The 15,775-nt window shown below is 36.9% G+C and overlaps 1 protein-coding gene across 1 annotated transcript in view; it reads left to right on the forward strand.

Moving 5' to 3' along the window:
- Positions 1-15,775, forward strand: part of LOC107560628 (numb-like protein) — a 66,012-nt gene continuing 50,237 nt past the window's right edge. Inside the window, exon 1 of the mRNA XM_016244862.1 lies at positions 1-67. The gene's annotated coding sequence lies outside the window, so the exon portion shown is untranslated. The remainder of the gene's footprint in view (positions 68-15,775) is intronic.

Raw genomic sequence — 15,775 nt, forward strand, 5'->3', positions numbered from 1 at the left:
CCACCCATATTTTCTGTGGGTTACACAAAAGGCGGCACGGACACTCATTGTAGTAACCTTCTATTCGGTAAGTCCCAATGGCAATCTGTGCTTTCATTTAACATGCATTATTTATAGTTTTAGGTTATCATGAAATACAGCTGAAGTGTTTGGAGATTGCACGTCTATGTAGTTTCATCAGGTCCATATCTTTGATAAAACATGCAGATATTTGTCCAATAACAATAATAATGGAGTTATTCCCTTAGAGTTCTGGGAATATGATGGGGAGAAAAATGTATTAACCACTAACGTCCATCAAGACGTGCTTTTCTGGATATACTAGATTGTCAGTGTGATTGAGTCCAGATGTTTCTAAACACACAGCATCATAAAACACCACCTATAAGAAAGATGCAAATGCAAAAATAACACAATCTAGTGTAAAACGATGTAAGAGAGTGATATTATGTCTTTATTAGAAACGCTTTACATATAGCCTCTCTCATCAATAATTAGATGACTGTTATTGATCCATAATGGTTAGGCCTTAAGCTCTGAGGAGTTGTAAGAGCCCTAACTGAAATATGGTTTGAGTACAGGACTGCAGTGTACAGATGCTTCAATATCACCAACATTATAATGAGTATAGAGTGATTAGAAATATTCTTACTTAAATTGATTGCTCAAATTATGGTTTTAGAATCCCTTTATGGATAGAATTTGCATTTTGTAAACTTGGTTTTAGATCAAGAAAGCGTTTGAAAGCATGTCTTCTTTGGAACACAGAATCAAAGTCCATACAATGAAAGTCAATGGGGTCCAAAACCACACTGGACCCCACTGACTTTTAATATATGAAAAAAAGAGACCTTCACTGGAAAGAAAGCCATATACAGTATGATGGTGAAGTTTCCTTTTTTCTTGAATTAACTATATCTTTAAATCTTTGAAGTCTAGTGTGTTTTGCCCACATTAAACTACTAAGAATGATACATCAGTCCTCTTCATCATAACATTTTTGTTTCTATCTATTTTATTGCTACAGACATTTTCTATAATTTCTACTCAATTCTATCTGTTCAGCTTGATTCTTTTCATAAGTAATTAAAATCGAAGTGGTTGAAAGGCTCCAGGTTGATTTGATTTGACTTCAAATTTAAGGGAACACTTAAACTTATACATATTTTTCATTTACACATATATTCTCCCAGCAACCAGTAAAAAGTTTTTTTGAGACTTCATATCATCTTACCTTTTTTTGTACATTCTTATTGCATTGCTCATTCTAACAGTATGCGTTCTTTTCAAAATCTTCAACACTAGTCCAACTCTAGTACACAATCTCTGGTTCATAAGTATGATTAAAATATGAGGATTGTTATGTTGCTTCAGTCCTGGCGTCCAATGTAGTGGACATGAAAAAAAACAATGAGTTGGTACAAATCTAGACAAGTGGTTTGGAAAAAATCCAGGTCTGAAAGGGTAAAATAAATTTTGTTCAAGAATAGGAATCTATTTTTTTTTTCATTTCCCAAGGGTCCAGTCTTTATGGGCTGATTTGAAAGTAATTCACATGAAAAACTGTAAGCACCTCTGTAAGCAACTTTTCTGAGCAGCACTATTTAATCACCTGTCACAATGACTGTTGGTATTGGACATCCGTAACAGCTGAATGGGTTTTTTTAACTGTCCTGAGTGGGTTCCGTCTGTTCTGCTTGTCTGTGGTAAGTGTGCGCCCCATTGTTATACATATGGATGAACAAGAGGACACAGCAGCTGAAACTACAATAGCGTAGGGGCAAAGGGCAATCAGACGGCTGCCAGCTAATCTGTGGCACTGGAGAAGGATATATTTTCCTTTGTAATAATAAGAGTGTGACTTTTAAACAATGGACTACAATTCTACGCCATATAGAGATTGGGTGCTTGAAAAAGCCATTTCCGTTTTTTTTGCTGAGTTGCAATGGGTGAATTGTGCAGAGGGATTTGTGTGGTAGAATCCACAGCTCAGTACTGCCATGTCTTATATTTGACAGAGGATTGTGGCCTATCTCATTACCAGGCTTTCATAATGTAAAACATTGAAATGAATAGTTCTTGGTCCATTTATTTGTATTTATTTGTACTGGCTCGACCACAAAAAGTTTGTATTTTTCATTAGATTTTATGGGTTTTTTTACAAAAAGAATATTGATTTATTAGGTGTTAATTTGCAATAAGTTATGTAGCTATACGAATATGGAAATCATTCTGTATTATGGTATATATTAAAATACCATGGTATTCATTTGCCAGGAAAAAAAGTCCGTTTTTTTTGCTGAGTTGCAATGGGTGAATTGTGCAGAGGGATTTGTGTCTTTGCGATTTGGTTTATTTACTGCCATGTCTTATATTTGACAGAGGATTGTGGCCTATCTCATTACCAGGCTTTCATAATGTAAAACATTGAAATGAATAGTTCTTGGTCCATTTATTTGTATTTATTTGTACTGGCTCGACCACAAAAAGTTTGTATTTTTCATTAGATTTTATGGTTTTTTTTACAAAAAGAATATTGATTTATTAGGTGTTAATTTGCAATAAGTTATGTAGCTATACGAATATGGAAATCATTCTGTATTATGGTATATATTAAAATACCATGGTATTCATTTGCCAGGAAAAAAAGACTTAACAGGCATAACTTAGGAAAAAATGACTCTCGGAGTTTCCTCTACATTTGCGTGGAAAATTCTGGAGTCATTCAAAGTAATCACATCAAAGCTGTGAAAATCAGGGTAGTTTAGCTCAATTTCTAAGGTTGGCTTTTACACGCCATGCACACGTTTGAACGCTTGCTTGTAGACCTTCCATTTTCCACTGCATTAAGAATATCATAACACATCCACTAGTACATGACTTTACATTATGTATGACCACACTTTACAGTCCACACATTACAGTGAGATCTCAAGTGACAGAGTGAAACAGCTCTTTCTCTTCCTAGTGCTCATAATGGGTAATTTAGTGATGCTTGGCAATGTGTCAGGGTTCTGCAAAGGCATCTGTCTAGGATCAAAATGTTTCTATTGAATTAAGGAAAGGAGTGTAAAATGTACTGTAGATCTAGACTCCATTTCATCCTTTAAGTTTTTGATGTAAACAGGTTTTTTTTGGTGTCATCTCAAAAGGGAAAGGTAGGGAAAGTTGATCGCATTACAGACTTACAATAGATTTCATGTTGACCTTAAACACTAAAGCACCTTCATCACCATTAATATGTAGATAACTGAGTAATTGTCCTTCTTTATACTGTTTACTACATGATGAGTAAATGACGATGGAAAGCTCAGTCAGGGGTTACGAACTGCGTGAAGGAAGGAGGTGGAGCTGAACACGGTAAGAATAGAGCTCAGACATAAACAGAACTGCTGCGGATACTTTACAAGAGCTCATGCTCTGTGTACGCAGAGCACAAGCTCTTGTAAAGCATCTGCTGCAGTCTGTGTGTCTATGTAAGAGAAAGAGAGTGAGAGGGTGAGAGCGACAGGGATAGAGAAACAGAAGATGGATAAACATAGTAGTGTTTCTCTGGTTGTGCCTCACAGAGCTCTGCTGTGTGGCACAACTTCAAAGTCAGGAACACCATAATTATGAAATAAAATGAAATTCCCTACTGATTGCGGTGGTGAGGCACTCTTCATATATGAAGCAGTATCTCTTGCCTTTGTTCTTTTTAGCATCCACATCTGAAACAGCAAGACACTGCCTGATTTTTGCAGATGTATTGCTGTCTGTTAGCCTTTAATTCTATTTAATTCAGATTCATGCTGATAACTGTGCTGTGTAGAACGGAAGTCTTAGATAATCAAATTTGGATTTAATTTAAAAGAGATGATTTCTTTGATGATGTTTCATTCACTCAAAGGGATAGTTCACCCAATAATGAAAATACTCTCATAAATTACTCACCCTCATGTCATTCCAACTTTATTCAACAATTTCTTCTCTTCTGGTCAAAAAATCACAGAAGGTCTAATGGGTTTGGAACAACATGAGGGTGAGTAGTTAATGACAGAATATAAATTTTTTGGGTGAACTATCCCTTTAAAGCAGCAGTATGTAATTTATGCATCATTAATGGCACCAAATGGAACTGCAAAAATAATGCTTCCATAAAGTACCTCAAACACCAGGGGCATAGAAACCATTATAAACTCTTTTTTAGAAATGTGTCAGTTTGTCACACTTTTTTTTTTGAAGATTAGCAGTATATTTCAAGAGTTTTATTTTGCTTAGCTGTTGTGCAAAGTGAAAAAAAAACTGTATCTAGTGGATACAATGCTATGCTAACTGGCAATGTCAGCAGTGGACTGAATGGGCATTTATAGGCGTTTCTAATGTCTGTTCAAAAGCTATCTTTATTAAAGAGTCATTGAATCATTGACAAAAACATTCACTAAAAAACACCATTTTGTTCAGAGACGCACAATGGTTCTGTTGCACCTTAATTTGGAGCTATTTTTGTTGGCAAAACAGAGCAAAAACGGACAACATTGAGTCTAAAATATAACTCACAATATTCACTTCTTGTTTATTGAACATTTGTAATCGTGCTGATATTCAGAAAAAAAGCAACCTTTGTTATGATACTGTTTAACTCTATCATATGATATAAATATAATATAGACAAAAACTCATACTGGGGCTTTTTCAGCCTCATATATTGAATTTTAGCATTTTAACTGCTTTCTACTGGCAAATTTGATCCGTTAATGAGATTGGATAGGGAGAGAGTAATTGGTCTCGTGACTCTCGTCAAATCAAATTGTGCATAGAAAACTTTAACCAGCAACTGGTGATAATCATGGCTGCTGGAAGCGCATTCTACAAGCATCAATTCAGTCAAAGTTATCAGCATCAGTCTAGTATGTTAAGGTCAATTTTGTATTTCTGCTTACTAAATGATCTGTATATACTTGCCTACCTACAGTACAGAGCCTGAAATTTGGTGTAAATGTAGCTGTGTAAAAGGTAGGGGATGATGCCCCCTTCTAGAACAATGTGCATTTATGTTTAAATTTGAACATAAATGATCACGTTTATGATTCTCATTTCTTTATCACAAAACAACTGGCACCTTTTTGGAGAGAAATTGGCTCTTTTTGACCCATCTCATGTTGTGTGATGCTGAACTCTCGTGTGAGTTTCTAATGGTTTTGTATTCTTTGCACTGTTCTAAACATTAATATTTTATGTGCAACAATTGCATGCCCTGTCTCAGTGGCCTTACGCCTGATTTTAAATCTATTTTTCAGACATTAGGATTTAAATGGTGATGAGTGTTCTGAGAATAACTCTTTTATCTTTTCATCACTTTAATAGTTTTTCTGTTGTTTTGATGTATTTTAGATGTAAGAGTTGGCAGTCAAAAATAACTGATGGATGATAGATATTCTTCATTCTTTCTGACAAACAACACAAATGATGTGAATTACGATATGTACAATATTTTCTAAATGTTTAAATTGCAGTGTACAGCATTTATTATAAGGGGGTAGAATCCACAGCTCAGTACTCACTACTCATGAGTACTTTTAAATAAGCTACTCTACTCTAAATTAGGGTTGTGACGGTGAGGACATTTTCCCACCGGTTAATCGATGTGTGACAACACCGGTAATACTGGTATCACCGTTGGGTTGAGTTTCCCTCTTTTCTTCGCTTTCATATGGCTTGTAAAAGTGCCGTGCGTCAATCCGGCGTCAAACAATTGTTCGTTTGAGTTTTCCCTCTTTTCCTCAGATTTCTTGGCTTTCAAATAGCTTAAAAAGCGCCGTGCGCATTTTACTTTCACTTTCAAATTAGCGGCAATACTTCAAAAAAGTGGATTGATTCAATTCAAGCAACAACGTCAAACTCATAAAACTTTTATTAACAAAACGAATAAAAATACATCATATATGCCTAATAAAATATCAAATTACTTAGGCTACACAAAGTTTAAATAGGTGTATAAAACTGAAAATCAGCAAACACTGTGGAACCAAATAAATAAGAAACGAATGTTTAAATAAACTTCCAGTCAACAGGCTTTTCAAAATCTAAAATATTGCCAAACAGGCGCCTTTGCATTTCCTTTCGAAACAATCTTCTGCCATCGTCTTGTCTTTCTCACCTCACTCTTGTCAGTCAGTCCGACTCACTCTCCTCACGTGATAAATAAAATCGGACTCCTCGTTCGCGCACGGTTCGGCACACTGCATTGAGCGTTTAGTTTTTAAAAGTGTCTGCCCTCTAACTGAACTAGGCTACAATCTTCTGCCATCGTCTTGTCTTTCTCACCTCACTCTTGTCAGTCAGTCCGACTCACTCTCCTCACGTGATAAATAAAATCGGACTCCTCGTTCGCGCACGGTTCGGCACACTGCATTGAGCGTTTAGTTTTTAAAAGTGTCTGCCCTCTAACTGAACTAGGCTACATGATTTTTGTTACTATAAATAAATCAAAACGATGGTGGGGAGCGGTGCCGCGGTAGGCAAATGACGTAACCAGTGTTGCGGCTTAAAACCGGTATAAACGAAAACACCATCTATCGCAGCAAGCCTACTCTAAATGTGACCCTGGACCACAAAGTCTTAAGTTGCTGGGGTATATTTGTAGCAATAGCCAAAAATACATTGTATGGGTCAAAATTATAGATTTTTCTTTTATGCCAAAAATCATTAGGATATTAAGTAAAGATCATGTTCCATGAAGATATTTTGTAAATTTCCTACTGTACGTGATAAATAAAATCGGACTCCTCGTTCGCGCACGGTTCGGCACACTGCATTGAGCGTTTAGTTTTTAAAAGTGTCTGCCCTCTAACTGAACTAGGCTACATGATTTTTGTTACTATAAATAAATCAAAACGATGGTGGGGAGCGGTGCCGCGGTAGGCAAATGACGTAACCAGTGTTGTGGCTTAAAACCGGTATAAACGAAAACACCATCTATCGCAGCAAGCCTACTCTAAATGTGACCCTGGACCACAAAGTCTTAAGTCGCTGGGGTATATTTGTAGCAATAGCCAAAAATACATTGTATGGGTCAAAATTATAGATTTTTCTTTTATGCCAAAAATCATTAGGATATTAAGTAAAGATCATGTTCCATGAAGATATTTTGTAAATTTCCTACTGTAAATATATTTAAACTTAATTTTTGATTAGTAATATGCATTGCTAAGAACTTCATTTGGACAACTTTAAAGATGATTTTCTCAATATTGAGATTTTTTTGCACCCTCAGATTCTAGATTTTCAAATTGTTGTATCTCAGCCAAATATCGTCATATCCTAACAAATCATACATCTATGGAAATCTTATTTATTCAGCTCCCCGATGATGCATACATCTTATGACTGGTTTTGTGGTCCAGGGTCACAAATAATTTACTCTTACTCAAGCAGTTTTTTGGACCAGTACTTTTTACTCTACTCACACTACATTTTTTTTGTAATGTAATGGTACATTTACTTGCGTATATTTTTTCAGTACTCTTTCCACCACTGTTCACAACTTTGCAGTCAGGGTTTGACAACAAAATTCTTCCCTGAGAAGTTTACATGAACTATGTTTACATAAAATCAAACTTCCCATAAACTCCTTCCTGAAACTTTATTCAATGGTTTGTGGGAATGGCATTGGTGACACATGACGAAAGGATATTAAAACTGGTCAAAAAGATGCAACACAAACACAACTTGACCTCAACATCCGGCAAGCGTGATCTGATCTCAAGTGGTCAGACGAGACAGATCTCCATTTACTACTGTACACATGACCACTTGAATCAGACAATCAAGAGAAGGGTCCCTGATTTTGATGCCAATGTGCTGTTACACATTGATAAAATGCAAAACATCAAACACTCAGCACTACTAGAAGCATCCATGAACCACCATTCTCACTTTTATTTTCATAACTGAGCTGAAATACACTGTAAAAAGTGAAAATGTCTGTGTTGTTATATGTTTCCTCCCACTCTTCCTCCTCCACCTCATTCCAGCGGTATCCTCGGTTATAGATGAGAGGATCTACAACATCTGTTCAACAGCTGAAGGCTTCTGACAGATGTTAGGAAAGGGGAGGATTGGAAACGGGAGAATGTCGGGATAGGCAAAGAAGGAAAAGCTTCCATACCCTCCATCATTTGTCTATGTTAGCATTAGGCATAAATCACAGCAATTATATTGAAGGGCTGGAGCTGCACAAACCGTGGGCACCTTGACCCAAGTCACAGACATGTGATACTTTTAACTTTTTAGATGAGTATTTGTGGAAAGTACAAAGAGAAATCGAAATGTCTTGGCAATCAAGGTGCATGACGACTTTTGTTGTGATCTCGTTGCTGAAAATGACATTAAAATGCTTTCCTTCCAGCTCAATGCACAGAGACATATACAGTAGAGTATAAGAATCTAATGACTAAGCCATTTATAGATTTATTTCCACAGTGTAAACACTGTGACTCTGCAGTGCTTTTAAAGGGTTGGTTCATTGCGATTTCACTTTTTTAACGTTAGTTAGTGTCTAATGTTGCTGCTTGAGCATAAACAATATCTGCAAAGTTACAAAGCTGAAAGTTCAATGCAAACGGAGATATCGTCTTTTAAAATTCTGGCAGTTTAATGCCTACAAAAACGGCTGGTAGGGACTACAACAAGTTACTTCCCGGGTTCGTGACATCATAAACCCAGATAAACCCCGCCCTCGGGAAAAGGCATCAAAGGGGGCGAGGCCATGCTGCGCTGCTTTTGAGAAGAGGAAGAGAAAACTAGAGGTGGACGTAAAAATCTATTCATAAATGAATCGAGATTCTGTCTTCTAAGGATTCTAATGGATTCACAAGTTTCAAAATCAATGTTCTAAAGCAGCGGTTCTCAATCCTGTTCCTCGCTTCTCTCTCGCTCTCATTCAGCTCAGCTCCAAAAATTGGATAAAACTGTATATTAAAAGCCAACATAAGCAGTAGCATTTACAAATAACAGAATATCTAAAAGTATGAGATGACAACAAACAAAAAACATAGGCCTACCATTAAAAGCCGTTCTTGCACAGGTTCTGCACAATCCTCTTCAATAATATCCTCTGCTTCTCAATCGGGCTCAAACTGATAAGCGATATTAACGACGCCGTTGTTTACAATATACCCAAAGGTGTGGAATAAAGGTCAATTATGTGAAAAATAATGCGTTTTTTAAAAAACTAAGCATTAACACATGTTAGACTGCACCTCATAAACACAATCAAGCCTAGAAAAAACCCAGTGAACCACCCCTTTAACATTGACGGAATAGAATCCAGTCCCCACTGAACCCCAAAGAAAATCCACAGAGGCTGAAAGTTATTATAAGGGTGTTTTAAGGGTGACACATGTTTTAATCCACTAAATATGTATTATGGTGGTTTTATATATATATTTGAGTTTTATGGATTTGCATGATGTCTTAGCCATTTTATTCCTCTTGCCTATTTTAATGTATGTATGTATGTCTTTAAATGAGTCTGGGTCTGGGTCAGACCCAGACTCATTTATCAAGTAAAGGCGGGCTTACACGGTGCGATTTTTGCTGTCGTACGAGCTCGCAGGCGATTTTTTTCTCTCGGGAGAAAATCGCAGATGCTCACATGGTTGCAGCTCGTACCGTGTGAGAAGAATTACCGGCCGATCCGAGACGTTACGAGCACCTCCCGTCCTCCCGATAATTTTCAAACATGTCAAAAAAAATTGGATGCTGTCGGTTTAAATTCGTGGCGTATGTACGGTTGAACGAGACGATTTGGCAATCCATCTGAAGTTGACCAATCAGAAGATGACAAAAACCATATTCTATAATAATTTGAGTTTAATTATACAGTTCTATTTTTTATTTGTTATTCCGAATGTGCCAAATTTGCCGTTCAGCTTTATGAATGAATATGCCTGTTGTATTTCCGGCAAAACGAGCAGAAATTCAGAAATGGCCTACTCCCTCGAGTTCTTTATTTAGAACAGAATGTCCATGCTTTTCTCTGATTTCCAGCCATTCTCTTTGCCATGTCCTTTGTCTTCGTTTTAAATTTTTTTTGGACGTCACAAGCCGCCTGCCACAAAAAAAACTATTTCGTCCTCAGAATCCATATTTTTATGAATGGCGCGAAACGTAATGCTTACGTCAGAGTTTGTAAAATCGTAGTAAATTCGTGTCGTGTGTGACTGCCTCCGTACGATTTTCGGATAAACTCAAGCGTGACGTGCCAGAGCTCACGACGTTCCGACCTTCAGAATCGCACCGCGTACGCCAGCCTTAAAGCAGTTTAAAGGAGACAGCATGGCAAGCAAACACTCTCTCACTAATAAATGCGCTGGTGATAACCAATCCTGGGCTGTGGTGTTTTGTTCTTACTCACCTTTCCAGATACAAGCATTTGGACTATCACTTAGATTGTATATACACTGTTGGACACTTGCATTTGGGACTATCAACACACTGGGACTCGTACTGTTTTAGGATATGATGTTATGGACTCTATGCCTTTAACAGCCTGACGTTTTCATAGTTTTATTGGTCTCATGTGAATATTGTAAATACACAGTTGATTTTCACTTTAAAATTTTTGTCTGTCTCATCTTTTTAAACACTCCAAGTTCTCACACAGTATAATCTGACCCCATTTTAATTGATACAAGGGGGTCTTTGCAAGCTAAATTGCTAATCTAACATAGTGCTAACTAGTTAACCAGCTAGCTTAAAGGAATAGTCTACTCCAAAAATGAACATTTCCTAAAAATCTGTCTGTTTATTACAAACACAAGATGATAACTGGTGGGCTGGAGTCGTGTGAATTATTGTGATGTTTTTATCAGCTGTTTGAACTCTCATTCTGACGGCACCCATTCACTGCAGAGGATCCATTGATGAGCAAGTGATGCTAAAATATTGATCCTAAAGTCATGCTAATAATGCTTAGTCTTTTAACTATTCCTTTTATTACTAAATGTCCTAGCAAGTTAACTACTAGGGGTGTGTGATATGTATGGTCTGTAATAATATTGTAATTTTTGTTTTAACAATGTGCAAGCTGACATTGAGTATGTCGCTCACTTTGCAAAAACCAAACAATAATACACCTTAACGGATAAAAATACAATTAAAACAAGCATGTAATGACCACAAATGGAGGGAAAATAGCAAAGTAAGAGTACCGATACATCACTTAAAATGTACTTGAGTAAAAGTAAAAGTACTGTGTGGTTGTGAAGATCCAAATGTCCAAAAATTATATAGAACATCTACATTACAAAAAAAAACAGAAAAATACTAGGCTATGTTATGCAATAGCCAAGATAGACACTAGTGTCCTGAAACACTAGCACTACCCAGAGAATGTTGGATTTCTTCTTTTTTTCCATGGTATGCTAAATCACATCTGTCTATCGCGTTTTCTGTTTAGCCTCCTGCCCTCGATCAATACTGCTTGTGCGGAGCCCATCTCATCTATTATTGCAGTACTTGCTCGCTATCTTGATGTAGTGATCTCAGTCACTTTCAATTTTTCATTGGCTTGAGTGAGGCTAGAAAATAAATTCAAATCCACAAAGAATTTTCTGAACAAAAAAATCTGCCTATGAATGCAGTGCACTCATTAGGGAGCTTAGAAGTAGGCTATATGAACTATGTGCAATCTTCTTTATTGTAATGTTTAAAGAGGCTTTTGTGAGTAGAATTTGCAAAATTTGTGTTCTGTATTGTGAAACGAAACTGAATTGTTGGGGTGAATGTCCATACCCTTTTCACCATTTAGTTATATTTTGTTATTTATACATATAACATATAACATTTAATTATTATTATTTTATTACTATTATAATAAAATAAAATATAATATAATAAAAACAGCACAAATTGGCCCAAATGTTATTTTTATATTATTAGTATTACTGCTACTACTAAATAAAAATATTAAACAAAATAAGAAATATTACTATTTGCAAAATAAACAGAATTGAGTATTTAAGAAAAAGTATATAATAATAATATTAAATATTAAGCCAGTTCTTCAGTGAGGATAATGATTATTCTAGCAAAGATGAGTGGGAATGATTTTAAATCGGATCTGCTTGAAAGAATATGTGAAGCACTACAAGAAACTCAGTGTCTTATTGCAAAGCTATCTGTTTCCCTGCTAGTTTAAGACTAGTGTTGACTTTCACTAGAGCTTTCGTATGGTTTTTGTTTATGAAATATTTTTAGAAACAATACTTTTTATATTGCCTTTATGTTGCAGCCTCCAAATGAAGAGTCTTAAATACCATTTCAGTTGACTGAAGACATTTTCAAAGAGACACAGGCAGACCACAAATTCAAGGTCTAAAATATAAATATTCTTAATAGGGTCTTTTCAGTTGGTTCATATCATGGGTGTACCTCAAGCTCAAGTACTTATAATCCACAGTGCAGACTTCACTTGCAAATATATCCATTGTGAAATGGTGCCCGCGGGCTGTCATTGTAGAAGTCTGGAAACATGATGTAGTGTAATAAGAGCTCGTTTTTGAATAATATGGTGAATATGGTTCACTGCAGTTGTACAGGACCTCTACACTGTCTTCCTGCTCTGTGTATGGCCACTTTAGCTCCCATTATGGTGTTATTATATACATAAGAAGACCTCTGCGAACTCTAAATGGTTAAGTAAGATGTCAATAGAGCCAAGCCTTTCCTGAAAATGCACAGCCTTTGCAAGCAACGAGTAGAGCCATGCGTTTACGAGCCGACTGCTGGCATATAGATACTGGGATCGATAATTTCACTTTGAAATTGTTTTAACAGCTTTTATTGCTAAAATAAAAAGGAAATATTTCTAGATAATACAGTGACATTCTGTAACGAGGCTGACGAGACGTGAGACAATGGCAAACAGGTATATGGCGGGCAAAAACACAAGAATAGTCCTAGGGCTAGCGTAGGTCACCGATCGGCAGACAGAATCACAGGGGCGAGACGAGAGGGAGAAATCCAGGAAAACAGGCAAAGATCAGAAACTGCAAAAACAGGCAAGGCAAAACAAGGAAAACACGGAGACTCGGAGAGGGGTACAGGGTAAACAATACTCAGCAGAGAAAGGTGGTTAGAGTGGGTGTTATATAGTGAGTGAGGTGATTAGAAACAGCTGTGTGCAATGAGCATAAGAGTCACTCTCATAATAGTGTATTGTGAAGTTTTTGGTAAGACTCCGATTGACTGGATGTCCACCAATAAGGGATTATATTAGGCCTGTGCGATAAAACGGTATCGGTATTTATCGATGGTACACCTTCTTCAATATCGATAGAAAATTGTTCGATATAGCGCACGATATAGGCACGTTCTATGAGTGACGCAGACAGCACACACAAACACGAACACATGCTGAATTGAGTGCTGTGCTTGCCTGTGATAAGGAGATTGTGAATAAAGAATGAATATTAGTCAAATTTAAAATAAACATTTGCATTTGAATGTTAGGTGTGCATCAGGGAGCGTCATCAGTGGCGCGCGAGGTGCGGTGATGATGATGTAAGTGACGTTGTTGCATTTTAATGTTTTGTTAGTCTAGCCCACGAGACGCACCGCTGCTGCATTATGCATTCAAAATATTAGAAAAATATAGAAGCTCAATGCGGAGAAGATCATGATTAGGTTAAAACCAAAACCAAGCCATTCACACAGAACGCATATTCAGCGCATTTTTTAGACGGAGAAAAATGACTGCTGCACTCGCGTCACACACAAGAGATGTATAGAAAGCCATGCAAAGTTAAAACAGTTTAAACTTTTAGAAAACATGTCACAAATTTGTGGAGGTTTATTCCTTTTCACTGCGTCTCATATGTTTTTAAATGCAGTCTGTGTGAATGGCGCTTCGGCTCTTTGGATTAAGCAATGCATAAATACATGATGCTGTTTTGTTCATAATAGTTTATGCAATTTACGAAATTATATTAGATTTTTATGAGTTAATTTAGACGTAATGCACATTTTTATAGAGTTACTTCCTTGCGTTGACAATTTAAATGCGCTGCATTATTTTGCTCATTGCACCCTCCTGTGGCCTCGGGAGACAATTAGACCTATACAATAAAGACCTATTTAATCTGCATATAAAACATTAGAAATTAGATATTTGTTTATTTTTTATTGTGTTTGATTGTTAAAACCAAAAATATTTGTTGTTTGTTTCAATAAATTGTGTTAATTATAAAGACAACATTATATCGTTGATACATTTTTTAGCTATATTGCCCAGCCCTAGTTTATATACAGATTTTTAAAGATTTGTTGCCAATGATGATCAGTATTTTGGATATTTATCCAATATTGGGTATTTAATTGTCCATTGCTCTATTTTTACATTTAGAGTACTTTTGCCATCGTCTACTCTGAGTTAAGAAGAACATAAATTTTTCATGCCTATATTCACTTAGCATTTAAAAATATTGATATGTAATTGGTATATATACATATATATGTATGATTAATTTAATGCACCCTTGATAAAAGTAATTTATTCATATATATATATATATATATATATATATATATTTAATTTATGTATATTTCACAATTTCATGATAGGAATGCACACTGAATTTAAAATAACAATTGTATATAATAGTCAAAAGAAAAAAGAAAAAAATCTCTATTCATTGACAAGTCTTATAATATAGGTGAAATGACCACCTTTGTTATTTGGCCAATCAAACACCTTTATCAATACTCGCTCAAAAAATCATCTCAAAATGATATATTGGCTTGTCACTATCTACCACTACTTTAGAGTCTGAATGCTTTAGGGTCCAGAGCCATTTAGTGTAAAGCATCACTTAGATGTGAGTCATGTAGGGTCCTAAAATTTGGACGCTGTGTGGACACCCTCCCCCAAAATCGCTGAAATCCCCTAACTCCTCCTCTATACAGCTGGCTGTGTTTGGTCAGGGAGCGGAGCGGGACGGGGGGAGGGGGTCAGTGGAAGCACAGCTGGCCTGACCTCCCTGCAACCAGCTGCCGTAACAAAGGACCCCTGTAAGGCTTCTAGAAAGGTGGCCCGTCTACCATCTTTTTTTTTCCCTGTCCCATTTCTCTTCTGCCACTCCCCCTCCCCCACTCCGACTCCATTGTATCCCTGTAGTTCTGTCCCAGCTTTTAGGATCTTTATATGTTTCTTTCTTTTGGCGTGACCGCCCTTCCACTGAATTAACCCCGCTTCCATATGCGTTCACAACTCATATGCACAGGCGCTTTTGCAAAACTGCTTGCAACACAATTTTTAAGGCCGACAGAACGGGGTCCGACAGAATGCTGATGCTGAAGCTTTTTGGCCAGATACCTTGAGGGGGGCCTTGTGTCGGCTTGATGCCACCCAGTACCCGTCCCATTCCCTATTGTTCCAAGTTGCGCGTGCCTTGCAATTCACAACGATTGTGGTGGTGGCGGGGAGGCCGTCCCGTGTCCCTTTGTCATCCAGTCATTGTTCCTGACACACGCTCATGTTTGACAGACGCACGTGCTGACAAAGGCGCAGAGCATACCTCTGCTAATTATTTGCTGGGGCCCACTGAAAGATGAGACGCGGTGGCCATCTGTGATCTATGCTTTTAATCCCTGTATGCCCACCCGTCCTGCCTCTTCAGATACTTGTCTTTGCTGGGCCACACCTTTTATATCTTCTCCAGTTTTCTTAGTCTGTCTCTTCTAGAGACTTATGGGTTAAATTTTACTACTTTACTTCTGGTATTGATATATA

This window comes from Sinocyclocheilus grahami, unplaced genomic scaffold (genome assembly GCF_001515645.1).
Source record: "Sinocyclocheilus grahami isolate Dianchi unplaced genomic scaffold, SAMN03320097.WGS_v1.1 scaffold736.1, whole genome shotgun sequence".
Lineage (NCBI taxonomy): Eukaryota > Metazoa > Chordata > Actinopteri > Cypriniformes > Cyprinidae > Sinocyclocheilus > Sinocyclocheilus grahami.